The 18,115-nt window shown below is 40.9% G+C and overlaps 1 long non-coding RNA gene across 1 annotated transcript in view; it reads right to left on the reverse strand.

Annotated features, from left to right (window-relative positions):
- LOC311605309 overlaps positions 1-18,115 on the reverse strand; it is a 169,674-nt gene that overhangs the window by 93,908 nt on the left and 57,651 nt on the right. Inside the window, exons 3-6 of the long non-coding RNA XR_014781892.1 lie at positions 16,770-16,941; positions 15,479-15,635; positions 6,344-6,469; positions 3,774-3,886 (exon numbers count right to left, since the gene is read on the reverse strand). This is a non-coding gene — a long non-coding RNA (uncharacterized lncRNA). The remainder of the gene's footprint in view (positions 1-3,773; positions 3,887-6,343; positions 6,470-15,478; positions 15,636-16,769; positions 16,942-18,115) is intronic.

The following is an 18,115-nucleotide window of genomic DNA, read 5'->3' on the forward strand; positions in this document are numbered from 1 at the left end:
ATGCAGTAGAGGGCCATCAGCACTGGAGACAACCAGAGCACAAGCCATGGGTCTGCACCAAGTCCTCTGAGTGTGTGTTACGGTGCAAGCTTGGTGGGTTTGTGGGACTCCGAACAGAGGGAATGGGTGTGTCTCTGAGCCCCTTGTCTGCTCTTGAGACTGTTGCTCCCATTGGGGTGTGTTGTGCAGCCTTGTCTCACTGCCTGTTGTTTAGTCCTGTTTGGCTGTGGTACTTTGGAGGGTTCCTTTTTTTTTTTCTGAAAAGGAGACAGAGGGAGGAAGGTGGTTCTGGAGGAGAGGGGAGGTGGAGAGGTCTAGGAGAAGTAGAGGGAGAGGAAGCTATGGTTGGGAAGTACCACATGAAAGAAGAATCTATTTTTTTTTAAAAATCATAAGACAAATGAGAAAAACCAGTAATATCTAAGCAGAAAAAAATTTTTAAATCTACAAATACTAAAGTTTGAAACATAATAACATATAAAATCCAAGAATAAGAAGCGATGATAAAAGAAAGCAGCTAGTGTTGCCCTGGGTGTGAAGCCGCTTCAAGCAGGAAGTAGAAATCCACTGTCAAATAAAAGGAACTTGTCCAGTGAATTTAGAAACATACGTGGCCTTGATGAAAAACAGATTTGATGCACATCCTGTAAAGAACGGTGTTGACCCAAGACTCCTAAGACCTAGTTCTCAGCACAAAGAAGATTTAGTATTTGCCCCAGAGGGACAGAAAGCAGGAGCTAGAGAAGGAGAGAGAAGGAAAAGGGAACAAGGCAAAGAGGGAAGGATATTTGTCCAGGAAAGGGACAAAGGTCTGCCTCTGCATGGAGAGGGGACAACCAAGGCCCATAAGAAAATGGCAGTTGATAAAGGTAAAGAGGAAAACCCCATGTTAGGATGAGGTATTTGACTTTTTCTTTTTCTTTTTAGGAGAGGAGCTGTGTGTTTGTTTTACTGTTTTTTTGTTTGTTTGTTTGTTTGTTTTTTATGGGTTTTGTTAGTTTTTTTGTTTTTGTTTTTGTTTTTTTTTAGACATGGTTTCTCTGTGTAACCTTGGCTGTCCTGGACTCACTTTGTAGACCAGGCTAGGCTCAACCTCACAAGAGATCTGCCTGTTTCTGCCTCCCTGAGTGCTGAGATTTAAAGGTGTGCACCATCACACCCGGCTGAGATATTCAATTGTAATTGAGTATGTTAATTAGGTGACCCAAAGGGGGCTGTTGATTGTTGGACTTCAGTACTGTGGTAGCTGGACAGTCAGCCTCAAGAAGAGGAAGTGTCTACATAAGGGAAGTAATGACTAGCTTTAGGAATGTACCCTAATGGGTTTTTAGCAAAGCAGGGGGAATGGGAAAGAAGGGGATGAGACATGCTCATCATCCTCAAGCTGGTCAGAGTCTCCTCAGTCACAAGTTCAAAGCCCAGTGGACAGAGTTTCAGCCAGAATGAGGGTAAAACAGTCAAATGAGAGAATATACACAAATCAGTGGGGAAATTTGGCTACACAGCAAAGACACTAACCTTACGTGAAAAAGAAGAGCCGTCAGGCTTTTTTTTTTTTTTAAATCGGGAAAGAAATAGATGTTTCTTTGTAGATGGCATTAGTGATCAAATTGATTGGAATAAAATGGGGGTGCTCGAGAAAGAGAATGGGTTGAGTGTGCTTAGTGTGGACTACATAATAAGGTAGAGAAGTCGGCACACTGATCGGTGATGTCCTTGCTCTCAGTAAGGATTGATTAGCCCTACAAAGAAGGGGAGAGACAGAGGATGGGCACATTAGAGCCTCGCTTAGCAGCTCTGGCAGCTGAAGGAGGCTCTGCAGCATGCCCGTGTCCTCCAGGCCGCTCCCGCTGAGGAGAGGAGAGCGCGCGTGAGAGGTGGGTAAGAGCGGAAAGTCGATCAATGGATTGCAAGGTCTGGTGGAGTTAAAGAAATGCTGGAGTTGTGAAACTTCAGGTAGTATGCTTTAAAGGGAGGAGCTAAGATTAGGAGGTTAAGTTCTGGTAATTCGTATTATAGATGGTTAATCATAAGCCCATGTCATGACTATAAAATTTAGTAGCTTAGAATGAAGTTAGAGACTTAAGGTCAGCGCTACAAGAAAGGAGGAAGTGGAGACAGAATTCGTGAATATGAGCTTAGAACTGATCATCCAGGAGATATCACCCAGATACGAGGTCCCATGGAAGGGTGCAGAGAATTTGCTCTTAAACAGCTCCTTCCCAGGTGTACTTAGTACCATGCAGTTATTGAGTTATTTGCAAGATAAATTGCATTGCTTTTAACTTTGCAGTTTTAAGCTATAGAAGGATGGCATAATTACTTATTTCATATATTAGAATACTTGGCATAACAAGTGATGATATTTTCCCAAATGTCATTTTCTTTTAATGATGGTGCTTAGTACATACTCGGCTGTCCTTTTCACTAAAGGTACCAACAGGAAACAAGGTAGGCCACAGAAGGCTAGGCACCAGGAAAACCTACGCAAAGGTTAACTTAAGTATTCAGCAAATGCATTGCTGATTTTATTTATGCCACCTGCATCATGACTCACAGTGACTTCTTTCATGAGAAATGTAGGCATTGTTTCAGATGTGGTTGAATCAAAAAGATCCTAGGAACATAAGTATCATGGATTAGAGCATGCTCAGGCAGGGGTGGGGTCTGGTTCTGCAGGAGAAGAGTGCAGGGTTACTCTCCAGGCATGCCCAGTTATGGTGCCACCGCTCTTTCAGTGTAAGGCCAAGTGCTCCCTTACAAATTTAGCCCAACTTTTCCTTGGCAAAAAGAGCATTAAAAGGACACAAATCCCAGCTAGATTGGGATCATATTTCTCTCAGTGAGATGGCAGACTGGGGGGAGTGGAGGGTGGGGGGAAATCCAATAACAAAACAAGGAAGGCTTTGATATGCATTCCATCTGCTTGAGAAGTCATGTGATTTTACAAAGGAGGGGTCCACACTCTTGTCATATAAAGGTGATCCTCTGCCTTTTTTCCATGATTTGTAAAAGGAAAACAGACCGAGAATGAACGCTAACTAAATAATATCACTGTAAAACAAATTCAATTAGGAAATTATCTCAAGCTATCTTTAGCACAGCAGACATGATTGGGCATATACACATTTGTTCTCTTCACATAATTGTCAGAAAATATTGTTCCTTAACTGGTTCATGCATTCCTAACAATTTCATAACAATAATCAGAAAAAAAACAAACAATGCATTTCTAGAGGATTATAACACTTCTAAAATACTCCTAATCACTTGAAAAGCATTAGGAGGTGCAAGGCTTAAGGCCAAAGTATACTATTTATGCACAAAGGCACTATTTTAACAGAAGGCATGTGGACAAGCTAGAACACTATCTCCACATACATCCTCTGCTATATGGACTTTAAGGGTTTACAATTATCAAATGACTTGAAATTTCAGAAAATAATTCTGGTGGCTAAAAGAGAGCCTATGGTCAGATTACAATGGCATGACAAGGGTTCTAAAAATCTTCAGAGGTTCTGTTTCAGCAAGGGCAAGCCTAAACCTAAATAACTGTGGTTCCCACCTGTCACCTTGATGTTCAATTTTTTTTTTTTTACCTTGTGTAGAGGGAAGCTTTCGTTCCTAAAGTTCTTGCACCTCCGCACGCGTGGTTATCAGTTCCCTATAGCCACCCTCCATATAGTGCTGGGAAAGGCTGGTGGGGCAGCCAAGACCTGCAACTTGCTTGAGTTCTTTTTTGCGAGTGTAAGATTTCTTTCTCATGGACTCACCAAACTCTGCGGGTCACTGGGATTCTTTGTGCATCGCTGCTTGTTTGTTCACAATGCTGGAAGTGGAACTCCGGCAAGCACTCTGTCACGGCGCTGTAGTCTTAGTCCCAGCCCTGCAAGTCAATTTTTTCAGTTATATTTTCATTTTCTGAGATTATAAGGTAACTGTATCTTTTCTCCCTTCACTTCCCTCCTTCCAAACTCTCCCTGCAAGTCATTTTTTTATTCTAGGGACTAGTATGAATTATGTCTGTTTCAAAGGTCTGACAGTGTATCTAAAGGTTGCATTTCTGTCCGCAACTTATACAGAATCTGAGTGTTTTCTGACAGATGGAGAATGCTCATAAACAACCTGGCTTATTACGGCAGATTTTAGATGCTTCTGTTACTCTGTGACTATTACTTTTCTTGAGCTGATGTGGAAAAACAGCAAAATGACTATGAATTCTCTTTGTTTAGACACTTGATGATGTCTTGAGATGTTCCTTGCCTAGCATTAAAGTAGTCATCGCTTTTATAGCTAGCTTTCGGGCTACACACCTAACAGGAATAGGCGAGTGGAAGAAGGAGGATGGAAAACTTGAGGTAATTGGTAGCTAATTAGTGAGAAACTATCAAAGAAAAAAGGGAGTGAGGGGAGAAAGGGATCTCCCCAAAAGTCTAGGCTGATGATTATTCATGTATTTCGTGGACTTTGCAGACTTGTAAGAAAACAAAAACACTAATCCTATAACAAGTGACTGATGATAAAAAGCACTCCTTTACCAGATATGCCAAATTGTGGGTGATTCTAGAATCAACGATGTACAGTGTGATATTTTCTCAGATGACCTGGGATGTAGTAGAGTTTCCTAGCCCTCATCAGGAGTAAATGATCTTAACTGAGACAATGTCTATCTTTGAACAGAGTTTCAGTCCAAGCAAATACAGTACGTTGATCAGTCTCAGGCTCCTTGGGCTAAAGCAGATCTGGTATGATTTATCCAAAAGAGAAAAAAAAGTTTTTTTCCTCAAAAGAATGAGGTATGAATTTCAAAAGAAAAAACAAAACAAAACAAAATAACCAACACTACAAGTATAATTAATGAAATAGCCTGTCGGACTCTGGGTGAACAATTAGGAATGTCTCTACTGACTATTCAGTACCTATTACAAGAAAAAGAGAAAAAACATTTTCGAGACTCAACAGTAGCTGAAAATATTTTTGTCTTTCTCAGAAGATATTTTCTCCTTTCTTTGTTATCCCTTCACTTCTTGCTTCAGATTGCTCACAAAAAGAAAAAGAAGAAGAAGGAGAAGAAGAAGAAGAAGAAGAAGAAGAAGAAGAAGAAGAAGAAGAAGAAGAAGAAGAAGAAGAAGAAGAAGAAGAAAGAAAGCAAGCAGCTTGTGTGAACTCTGAAGTCTACAGCACCAAGGCTATAAGTGGATAGAGCAGTGTTCCTGTGCCTGTCCAGTTGCTTAGAGGAGCTACATATCAGCTTGTTTTAAGAAGGATGCAGGTTATGTAATAACATTGCATGTAATCTCCAGGAGTGCAACAGGAAAGGGACTTGAGGATGAGAAACATGCCGTGTAAGGATGGTAGAGAGAGCAATAAAGTCCCACTGAGCACTAAAGCACAGAGAGCAATCAGCAACTATGAGGGGAGTGGGGATGCCCCCATCTCTAACAACACACAAAAAGGCACGTAGCTTCTGCGTTGGCAGTCCTTTTTGCGCACGGTCACCCGCAAAGACATCCCTGCTTCCTGGCATTTACAATTATAAATAACACTACTTCCTTCCTAATTCCCACACAAAGTTTTCTCTTTATTTGTGGATTTTTATGTAAAACAAAACAAAACAAAACAAAACAAAAAATACCAAGAGAGGGTGGGTTTGTTGTTTGATTTGAAATGCAGTTCTTCATAGGACTCAGTAGGGGGTTTTCAACCACCAAGTTCGACTTCAAGCTTACTTATTTTTGTTTGTTTGTTTTTGTTTGTTTTGACGTGGTCAAATTACAAATACTACATCGTTAAAAGTTCTTCTGAGTCCTCCTCCAGTGGCTCTCATCTCAAAGGAGTCCCTTGTCTGTCCTGTGTCAGGTAACTAGATCTTTAGTTCACTCTTGCTTTTTTAAAATACCGTTTTTTAAGGTTATCTCCGCCGTGCTTGTATGGTACAAGCAGTCATTTGTTGTTGCTCTTATCGAATGACAACACAAGTCTGTAGTGGGTGATAGGGTGGGACTAGGTGTACTTGAGCACTAGTAGAGAAAATGTTAGTATCTGTGAACATGTGGGTGAGGTACCAAAAAAAAAAAAGCCATTTGGCTTTTAAGTCTTCTCCAGTGCAAGGAAATGGGCTGTACAAATAGCAGAGCCAGAGCACTGCAGTTACCCTACCCAGAAGCTAAAGTTTCAGATGTCTAGGGGCCCTTAACAGAGAGCACACAGAAGGGGTTATCCAAGAAGGAGCACGTGACTCTTCAGGAGTCATGTCTTCCCTGAAGGCATCATGTCCTGTCTTGTCATCCAACTGTAAGCAAGGGGACACAAAAGTTACGTCCACCTTCCTATACATACTTACTGAATGAGTCTCTTAACATCACACGGGGTGGTTTGACAGCCAAGGCGGCGATTCGGCAAGTCTCCCTGACCCTGGTAAGTAACCTTCTTACTCTCCACTTCTTCTACTTGATGCTCTGCAATGTCCCTAGGGTGCAAATGGTTACATTAGCTCTAACTGCTGTGCTGTGGACTTCTTCTGTGCGCATGCTCACAGACCATCAGTATGCGCCCCTTATTTCCCATTGCAGATGGTAACTGGAAACAGGCTTCATTCTCACCGCATCTCTTTATGCAAAGAGTGTAAAATTGCTGGTGTAAAGACTTTTGATCTTGTAAAAGTATACATTTCTTTTAAAGTATAACTTGTCGTTGCTTTAATATTAGGCTTACCGCTTGTTAAAAATATAATAACACTTTATATCCCTTTAGTGCCTTTCATCTGAGAATGTCAAAGTGTTTCATAAACCTTTGCTAATTAATCATGCTTCCAAGGACCATTGTAGGTAAGGGCAGTATTATTAGCTCTATTTAATGGATTGGAAAATGGGAGGTCACCAGGTTGTAGACTGAGGGACAGACACCAGTCTGAACAATGGTAGAACAAAGAGCCTTGTCTTGTCCTCGTTCTGAAGGTTGCCCGGCCCATCCAAAAGCTCTATCCATGCCAAATAGTTATTTACTATATATATATATAAAAACCTTACACTGTCCTCAGGGCACAGCCCAGTACATCCCGCTTACTCAGCCCCTCTGAGTACAATTTTGACCAAAGGGATATGAAAGAGTCCTTTCCTCTGCTTAACCTATAAAAGACACACATTTCTGAAATGCGGATGGAGAAACAAAGAAGAAATTATACTGCTCATCATTCTGAGCAGTTTTTCACACATAAGTCCCCCAAGAGCTCTTTGTCAGGGAACCTGTTGTTTTAACGTTACATTATTTTTAGTAATAACTGTATATGTTCAGTGATTCAATAAATATTTATAAAACATCTGCTCTATGCCAGGGATTTTTTTTCTCAAGGAAACTGAACAGACAAAGACATCATTCTCCAAAAAGTTTACATGACTGAGGAAGCAGAGATGGGAGCACAGCAGCGAAGGGCCACGTATGCCACACGCACCCCTCATCTAATTTAATTGTATAATAATACTCTATATCCCTTCATAATTATTAGCAGCAGTGGACATAAGATATACTCTTCAGATAATTTTATATGTATTAATTCTTTATTTCTTAAATTTATTTGTGTGTTTGTGTGTGTGTGTGTGTGTGTGTGTGTGTGTGTGCGTGTGTGTTATGTGAATGTGCACATGTATATGGGGGTCTGTGTACACACCCTTATTCAGCGGCCAGAGGATGATGTAGACCTCTGTGCTTCATCACTCTATCTACGCTTTGTTCTGCAACAGGGTCCCTCACGGAAGCTGCCAGTAAGCTGGCATCAGACATGCCCCAGCAATCCTGCTGTCTGTGCTTTCCACAGTGCTGGGCTCACAAGCACACATCACAATGCACCCATTTTCATATCGGTTCTGGGGATTTGAACCTAAGTCCTCGGGCTTGCACAGCACATGCTTTTTCCCATGGAGCCATTTGCTCAGCCACAATTTATTAGTTTAGAAAGTACAGCGTTGCTGGCTATGGTCACTAGACTTTACAGTAAAACTCTCCTATGCGCTGTGTGTAACTCTAGCTTTATAGCTTCTGACTCAAACCTCTCCACTTCTCCGTGCTCTGAGAACTTCCAGTCTACTCTCTGCCATGAGTTTGACCACCTGAGGTTTGTCATGCAAGCCTACTATATAACATTTGTTCTCCTCTGTCTAACTCATGCTCCACAGTGTCCTATAGGTTGTATCATGTTGTATACATAACAGGATCTCCTTCTGTTAAAGAAGGAATTATCTTTCATTTTATGTATGGACCACATTTTTTTTTACCCATTCATCTGGTGATGGATGTAAGGGTAACATCTCTGAGGGGAAAGCTTTCACCAGTGCAGGTGTCACAGCTCTGAGGGGAAAGGTACACTTGGCAGTCAGAAGCCAAGGAACACCACAAAGTCACACGGCACCACAAACCTCTCCCAAGGGATTTATTGGGAAAGACACAAGAAGCTACGCAAGCTCCTCTGCTCGGGGTGAAAAGCAGCAAAGAGCTGATCAAGAGGCAGGCTTTATAGAGGATTTCTTGGGGGGCAGAGTTTCCAGCGTAGTCTGGGATTGGTGAGATTTTGGGGGGGGCCTCATCTTGGTGGGATCCTGTGACCTGATCTTGGTCTCTTTTCCACCCACGTATGGCAGAGTTTAGCTGCCTGTGACTGGAAGGTCTGGAAATGACAGAGTCATTAGAGTAATCTGGGGTCGGGGTCTGGTAAAAGGAGTTACAGTGGATAGTTAGTTGACCCTGGTGTCCTGGCTATAACCAATAATGCTGTGACAAGCATCAGTGTGCAGGTTTCACATTGGGGTTTCATTTCTCTTGGAGAGAGACACAGAGATGAGACTGCAAGGTGAGAGTACTCTGTCTAGCTTATCAAGGGAGCTCTTGTGCTTTCCATGGTGGCCATACCAACAACCCCCCCCCCTGCAGTGCCAGAACCCTCATACGCTCCACACTCTCATCTGCATTTGTTGCCTGTTTTCCATAACAGCCACATAACAGATGTGAAACAATCCTGTGGTTGAGTTTTCCTGATGCTTGGGTGTATGTGTGTGTCGGTGGGGGAGGGGAGGGGGAAGGGGCTTAGTACTGGATCATTTATCTCTGTGCTTTCACTGACTGACACGGTTGTGTGAAAAGCATTTTTTTTTGGGGGGGGGGAAGTGCAACAGTACTCAGCCCAGATAGGGAGTCCTTCACAAAGCAAAGCAGGTATACTACCAAAGCCCAACTTGGTGAGCCAATGAGTTGCATTGGGGTTACTCAACAGGAATAGGGGTGTGGGGTTGCTTACAGTAGCAGAAAGGATGGAAAGGCGGCTGTGTCACGAGAGCCCCACCCCAGCATGGGTGACATCTCACAGATGCTGGAAGCCTGGAGCACACTGCACAGCCTGCAGGCAGCTCAGCAGGTTGCATTATGTCCTTTCCAAATGACAGGGTTGGTCTAAAGCACTTCGAGGCAATCTGCAGGCTTCTTCCAAGCAGCTGGTCTGATCTCAAGAGTCCTCACAGCTTTCTGAGTCTTTATTGTTTACTCTGGCAAGGAGGAGCCTAGTGAATCTGGTGAGTTTCAGGGATTCCTGGGGACTATTTTGAGTTGTTTACCTTCTGTCTTAGGAGTTTCCTGCAGCACCAATGTTTCTTCCGTCCTAGGAAAAAAACTTCTTACACAACATTGCCTCCCTTCACCAACTTCATAATGGGTTTGTTTGCTCTCCTGCTATAAATTAAAGAAATTCCTTGAACTTTTTTTTTGAGATTTTTCTATTCATCAGTTATGACTTGTCTTTTTATTTTGATGATTGTTTCTTTTGATGCATAAAAGCTTTCTGGTGTGATAGCATTACACTTGTCTGTTTCGGCTTTTTATGTGCATTTTACATCATAGCCAAGAGCTGGTTGCCAAGTCCAATATCCGATAACTGTGTCTGTTTTTGTCTGACACTATTACAACTTCAAATCATGTTTTAATCCACTTCATGTTGGTTTGTATGTGGGGTGTGCAATCAGGGTCCTATTGCTGCATGTATTTCTATACATTTTTCCTAATGTAATTTATCACAATAAGCTCTGTATAGAAGGAATGTATCTCGTTACAATAATGGCTGTGTGAGAAGCCCATGGCTTGCGTCACACTTAATGATACAAATTTTTTTTTCAATTTTTCTTTTTTAGATCTAGAACAAGACCCCTATTTCCACCCTCTCTATTCAATATCATACTGGAAGTCCTAGCAAGAAGAATTAGGCAAGAAAAAGGAATGAAAAACAACAAATAAAGTTATCTCTATTTAGAAATAGTATATTTCATAGAGAAAACTCTAATACTACACATGTGTTTGAGCAAATAAAGTTGAAGGATGTAAAATCATCTTATAAAAGCCACTGTTACTTCTATACTTCTCCACATATATTAATGAAAAAAGATCTTAAGTAAATGACCAATTTACAACAACATAATACAGTGCATAGAAACAAACTTAAGCAAGCAGATTTAAAAAAAAAAAAAGACATGTACACAGAAAACTACATAACCCTGAAAAAAGAAAATAAAACAGATACAAAGGGAAGATAGACCATGCTTATATATTAGAAGGATCTATATTGTTAAAGCCTCCATACTTTGTAAAGTGATGCACACAGTCAATTAATGTTTTCAAAATTCTGGTGGCATTTACTTGCAAAGACAAAAACAATACTAAAATTCATATGGAAGACAAACTAACAAAAAATATCCAAGAGGATTTGAGAAAGAAAATCAGTACGGGTCTTGATTTCAAATCATCTTATAAACCCATCATAGTGAAAACAATATAGTTGTGGCATATATGGAGACCCACCAGCAGTGGAAGAGAATTGAGAAGCAGAAGTAAATCTAACCATCTAGCGGTCGACTGATCTTTGACAATGATGCTCACAACACCCATTGGGGAAAAACAGTATCTTTGTGGTACCAAATTCTATAGCACATGGATCTCCTTTTTAGCAGAGAAACGTGCTCCGTGTCTATTCACATAGCCCTATTTACCTCCAACTTCTTGTGGTAGTATGTTTTTTTTAGCCCATTAGCAAAATGTTATTTCATTTTTCATCAATCACTCATTCAACACATACTTAGTACTCTATGTTTAAATTTTTAATGTGTATTGTGTGCTCCTGGGTGTATGCATATGCATCATGTATATGCAGAGCTCAGAAGAAGGTATCAAATCTCCTAGAAAAAGAGTTACTGGTGGTTGTGGGCTGCCATGTGCGTGCTGGGAATCAAATCTGGGTCTTCTGCAAGAGCAGGAAGCGCTCTTAACTTATGAGCTCTCTAACACCTATTATGTTTTCTTAAGAAGTTGCAATGAGCTTTCTTTTCGCCACCTTTCCTCTTGCTGGCCGGCAACTATCACCATGAAGGCTGAGCTGTGCAGTTCCAATGGGTACCAGATCTACCCTGGACATGGATGGCATTAAGCCAGAACCAACAGAAAGAACAGAAAGGTTTTCCTCTTTCTTTCTTTCTTTCTTTCTTTCTTTCTTTCTTTCTTTCTTTCTTTCTTAAATATTTTGTTAAGATTACATCCCGATTGTTATATCTTCACTTGTATCTTGCTGTTTCACCCCCTGCTCCCCTTGCCCTTTCGCCCTAATCCCCTTCCCTAGGCCTGTGACAGAAGGGGAGCTCCTCCCCCATCGTATGACCACAGTCTATCAGGTCTCATCCTGGTAGCCTGCTTACCATTCCTCTGAGTGCCGCCAGGCCTCCCCACCAAGGGGAAGTGGTCAAATAGGGGCACCAGAGTTCATGTCAGAGTCAGTCCCTGCTCTCCACGCAACGGTGGAGAATTCACTGTCCATTGGCTAGATCTGAACAGGGGGGTCTAGGTTTACTGCATGTATTGTTCTTGGTTGGTACAGTAGTCTGTGCAGGACCCCCTGGGTCCAGATCTGCCAGCCTTAATGGTCTTCTTGAAGGGTTCCAGGACCCTCTGGGTCCTTCTATCTCTCCATTCTCCCATACCTCTCACTTGGAGTGCCAATAGCAAGTCCCAGCATCTGTCTCAATCCCCCGCTGAGTGAAGGCTCTCAGAGGACATCCATGCTAGGCTAGTGTCCAACTATATGTAAGTGTATACCATGTGTATCTTTCTGGGTCTGGGTTACCTCACTCAGGATGATCATTTCTAGTTCTATCCATGTGCCTGCAAATTTCAAGATTTTCTTGTTTTTACTGAGTAGTATTCCATGGTGTAAGTGTACCACTGTTTCTTTATCCATTCTTCTACTAAAGGACATCTAGGTTCTTTCCAGATTCTGGCTATTACAAATAGTGCTGCTATGAACATATCTGAGTCAATGTCCTTGTTGTATGGTGGAGCGGAGTGGAATAGCTGAGTGTTGAGGTAGCCCTATTCTCAATTATCTGAGAAAGTGCCAGATTGATTTCCAAAGTGGTTGTACAAGTTTGCACTCCCACCAGCAATGAAGGAAATGTTCCTCTTTCTCCACATCCTTGCCAGCATGTGCTATTGCTTGAGTTTTTTTATATTAGCCATTCTGATGGGTGTCAGATGGAATCTCAGAGTTGTTTTGATTTGCATTTCTCTGATGACTAAGGACATTGAGCATATCTTTAAGTGTTTCTCAGCCATTCGATATTCCTCTGTTTAGAATTCTCTGTTTAGCTCTGGACTTGTATAAAAAAACTTGAAGTCTCTAAGAAAGGAAATTGAAGATGATATCAGAAGATGGAAAGATCTCCCTTGTTCATGGATTGGAAAAATTAACTTGGTAAAAATGGCCATTTTACCAAAAGCAATTTACAGGTTCAATGCAATCCCTATCAAAATACCTACACAATTTTTTAAAGATCTTAAAAGATTAAATTTCCAACTTCGTATGGAAAAAACAAAAACCCAGACTAGCTAAAACAATCCCGTACAATAAAAGATCCTTTGGAGGAATCTCTACGCCTGATCTCAAGCTGTGCTATAGAGCAACAGTAGTTAAAACAGTATGGTACTGGCATAGCAACAGGCTGGCTGATCAACAGTTTTCCAGTTTTTTAATGCAAAATGCAAGTCTGCATTCCTTTCCAAATCCTTAGCAGATTAAACTGGACTGTCGTCCACAGAAGAAAACACAAGAAGGGACAGTCAGAAGAAATTCAGAAGGAAAAAAACCCTGCCTTGCAGTCAGATTCCAGTGGGGCCATCACTGATGCATCTCTTGCTAATATAATGGCCAAGAGAAATCGGAAGACAGAAGTTAGGACAGCTGATGGAGATCAGACTATCAGGGCTGCCAACGAAGCAAAAAGGCTAAGCAGGCATCACAGAAGACAGCAATGGCTGTTGCCAAGGCCCTCACCCAGGCAACACCTAATGCCTGTGTAGCCTGTGAAGGTCTCTGCTCCCCAAGTTGGTGGGAAAATGCTAACTTGATAGATCAGAGTTTAAAACAAAGATCAGTTTCTAACTAAAAAAAAATTGTAATGAATTTAAAGATACTATTTGAAACTGACTGAAAACTCTTGATACTAAGTAACAGACAGCAGGTTACCAAGAAGAGACTTGATACCCTATGAACATATACAGGGGGAGGTAATCCCCCTCAGGAACAGTCATAGGGGAGGGGAATAAGGGGAAAATGGGAGGGAGGGAAGAATGGGAGGATACAAGGGATGGGATAACCATTAAGATGTAACAAGAATAAATTAATAAAGAAGAAAAAAAATGAAAAAAAAAAAGAGTTGCAAAAAATGACCTGAATCTGTGTTCTTCAATTATTACTTTGGCAATACTGTTGTTCTATTCCACTATTTCTTCCTATCTAAAATGCTAACAGCATAACTCATTGATATGAAGTTATTTTAGAAAGCACCAAGTTGAGTGTGATTTCTGTCCTATAAAATACATGTGGTAGGCGACAGGAAAACTACTGTCAAAACTCTCTTCTAGACACATAATTACTAAAAAGCTATTGTAAGAATTGGCTAAGAAACCCTCTTTAGCTGAGGTAAGCTGCATGAGTTTTGAAGGCATTCTGCAGAGTTGAACCCTGGTTTGACCCCTTACTGTTAACATGGTTTCAGATAAGTCGATTGAAATTTATGTGGCTTAATTTCTTTGTTTATACTGAAGTAGAATACCTATGCCTACTTTGTAGGATTGATGATTGCATTACAACGAGTTAATAAATGCAGCATCTTAGACATAATGACTGACACATACCAAGTGCTCAATAAACATCACCAAGATGTTTAGCCATTTGACTAAAACAGGATAGAAATAAACCGATCTGTTTTTTTTTTTCATTCAGAAACTAGAATAAGATATGTAGACTATTGCTCAATAAAACATTTTCAGAATACTTCATTAAGTATCTTCAGATAGAAAGAAATTCCTGGAGACATAAAATTAAAAACAAAACAAAATAAAACATTCAGGGAGCTCAGTGATTTTTTTTTTTTTTTTTTTTTTTTTTTTGGTTTTAATGTCGGCTTAGTTTCAATTCCCTAGAGTCAGAATTTGAATCAAGAATTTGAGTGCATAAATAAGGAAGACAGTTTTGAACCTATGCAAGGAAACGTTGGAGAATTTTAATCCAGCGACATGGCTGCTCTGATCACATCCAAAAACCTTTTAGGTCTGTGTGATCTGGCTGGAATTCAGACTCACCCTTAGTACACACTTTAATCCCAAACAATGTAGGTAAAGTTATTTTGTAGAATGAAATGCCCTTGTTTAAAAGCGATGTCTAATTGAGAGGCAGACAAAATGGATCAGGGGAAGATCTGACAGAATAGGATATGGCCAGCTCTCACAAGAAGAGAGAGGAAAGAGAGGCACCTTTATAGATCAGGGAAGAAGGAGAGAGAGAGAAGGGAAACAGTTTTATTGGGAGAGTTTTTCAGAGATGGGTAGAAGAGAGAACAAACTAGACACAGGTAAAGACAGAATAAGCCAGAGAATGAGAAGGAGCCAGAAGATTAGAACAGATTGCTGGAGTTAGTTTGAGGCCAGGCAGAGCAATTCAGTCAAATGCTGAGAGAAGCCAGTGTAAATGAGTTAGATTGGAGAGGATTTTGAGCCAGACAGCTGAGCTGAGCCAGCCAGGCAGAGTTCAAAAAGAACTAGAAAGGGTGAGCTTGTTTAGCAGTAAGTCACTAGATGGTAGGGGTGCTAGAAGCTTCCAGGACGAGACGTAGGTTAGCAGACAGAGACAGTAAGCCTCCAGCAAATAAAAAAAAATACTTTTACATCTTAAAAGTTACTTTTACAAGAAAAGAAATAGGAAGAGAAGCAGATCACAGGTTTCACAGTAGTATTCCTTCCCCTTGAAACACACGGGGTTGGGGGGGGGGAGAGTCTGAATCTTCTTACAGTCAGCTGCATATTTAGGTTAAAGGTGGCAACTTCCAGAATGAGTCTGCTCCTACCAGCCCACATGATGGACACTTTTGGACACCTCACTGTGACTAACAGCCAAACTTACTTCAGCTGGGGCTAGAAGCATCATTTCAACGAACAGGTCTGATGAGGTGACAGTCAGGCACCCCAGGTTCTTTCAGCGCATAACTTGCCCCACTCGGATACACCTGCTTTTCCCAGTAAGTTCAGCACAGCGTCTCCAAGGTTGTTGATTGCATTTTCTGCGAAAATGACACAAGGGTTGTATTACTGTCATGAGTAAATTCCTCATCCCTGAGGTTAACGTCAAAGTCGTAACAGACACTCATAGCCTAGCTCCCTACCACCCGGGGAATAGCAGTCCTGTGGTCTAGTTGTTTGTCTAGTGTGGCAACACAGATGCTCATCCCTAAGGAATGCTGACCCTGTAGTGGTCAGAGCTTCATCAGACCACAGCTCCTTTACATAGTAACGTATTGCTCCTGAACAAGGCATGCGTTACAAAAATCTAGCCATGTGCTAATCCCACGTACTCAGCTCCCATACTGAGAAGTAGTCACTTTCCTCATAAAGGTGCAGGCCAATGACATGTAGTCATATATACCCTTTGTGTGCTGGCCCTTCTACAGGCTGACCATCAGCAACCACAGAACATAATCTTGTCGGGGCAAGAAAGGCAACTTCTCCAAGTAGTTCACTAGAAGAAAGGGGAAAGGAAGACTTTTCCCCCCCTTCATTTCTGAACTCATATAGTCTACCTATTGGAAACACATCAGTAAGTCTTGGATGGTGTTTTAAAAATTATACTCTGTTCTGGTATCTCTACAATGGATGACGTATTGCCTATCCAGACCTAGGGTGATAACGCATCACATCAGCTTCTTTACTAAATTATATGTTTCAGCTAATGAAACCCACTTGTCCCGGGAGGCTGAGCCTGCTTCTATTCCAAGAGAAAGGACTACTCTACTCAGCGATTGGCTAGTGTAGTGAACAAAGGGTCGGTATCCTTGCCCAATACAGATTGACTGATATAATTTGTGCTGCAGATCTTCCCTGTGGGATCTGAAGGAACTGATCCCTCACTATTGGTAACACCCCTCTGCTCTATCGCGCTCTGGATTCAGCCTGCTTAGATTCTACGTAAGGAGACTGGGTAGCTTTTGTTTCTTCTTGCCTGGCTTATTTTGCTTAGCATTGTGTTTTCTAAGTTCTTTATATTATTGAAAATGACAAAATTTCTGAATAGTATTCTGTATCAATACATCATATTGCACCCCATAAATATATACTTGTCAGTTAAAATGAAGCTAAATTACAAAGGAAGAATGAAAAGGAATAATCTGTGTGATCTGGAATCAGAGTGACTGACTGACCTTTTCTTGTTGTCCTCCGGCCACTCTTCTGATAACCTTCCTCCAGCAAATCTTGAGCTGAAGTCTGTTTTAGACATTTCCTCTAGGGAACTGGGCCAAAAGCAGACCTCATAACTGCCGTGTATAACTTCCATATATGAACAAATGTGTCCTTAGGAGACCAAGTCATCTTCTGCAAAGCATAAAAAATGACACTTTACACAAAGGACAAAGGGAAATGCGTGTGTACGGATGAATATAGAAAGTTACTTTATCCTGCTAAAAGTTACTTAAGGGAGGTCAGTGATGAGCCCCCTTATGATTTGTCCAGTGCACAATGGTCAGCCTTAAAATCACATGTGTGTGTGTGTGTGTGTGTATACATATGTGTGATATATGTGTGTTTGCATGTAACAAATATAATAAAAGATAAATATGCTATCAACTTGAGAAGGTACATGTGTGAGGTTGGAAAAAAAAAAGAAAGGTACAATGCCATTCCATTTCAATTAAAAAAAATAAAAAAATCTAAAAGTTAACCACTTAAGTAAAAATTAATATTCCATGTATCCTGATATACATATAAGGAAGGATGGGACTTAACTATTACAGAGGAAAGAACAAAAGCAATTGGAATTTGCGTGTTGTGGATATTTGGTCTTGTAGTGAGCTTTGATGACGTACAGCTGTAGATTGTAGTCTCCGAGGCAACTAGAAATAGCACCAGGAGAAATAAGTAAAAGTCACTTTCAGAAAAGCTACAAAGGAATCCCAGGAAGTAATTATTGATGATTGTCAAACTTTGGGAAAAAAAATCCTAGCCTGGTTTGGATGAGAACAGACCGTGAAACACCTCAGCTCTAAAAAATTAAAGTGATGAACATAAGCCTAAGCCTAAATCTAGGAAACTCAGAGCAGCTGTACTGTTGATGTGTGTGAGGTACTGCCAGATATGGATCATTATGATGACATGATTCCAGAAGCACTGATTTTCGAATTACAGAGCTTTCAATACATAAGCGGAGAGTGGGGGAGCGGAAACCGAGGTGAGCTAAAATGAGAGGAAGGCAAGCCTGTAGGCAGAGATTCGAAGGCACTGAGAGCAGTTGATGGAATAATTAACAGAACAATGTCCGCTATTTCTAGAATGTAAAGGTACATTTGTGAAAAATAAAAAGCCAGCATCAGAGTGCAGACAGAAAAATTGGTAGATGGAAGGAAAGAGTCCCAAACAAATACATACCTCTATGTCTTAAAATGATCTTTCCTATAAAATAGCAACCTAATTCAATGCCAAAATAACACGCATTTTGCTGTAAATGAAACTACTTAAAATAAAAAAATTCAAGATGTATCAACAAACCTAA

The sequence above is a fragment of the Acomys minous genome (assembly GCF_964271855.1).
Source record: "Acomys minous genome assembly, chromosome: 9".
NCBI lineage: Eukaryota > Metazoa > Chordata > Mammalia > Rodentia > Muridae > Acomys > Acomys minous.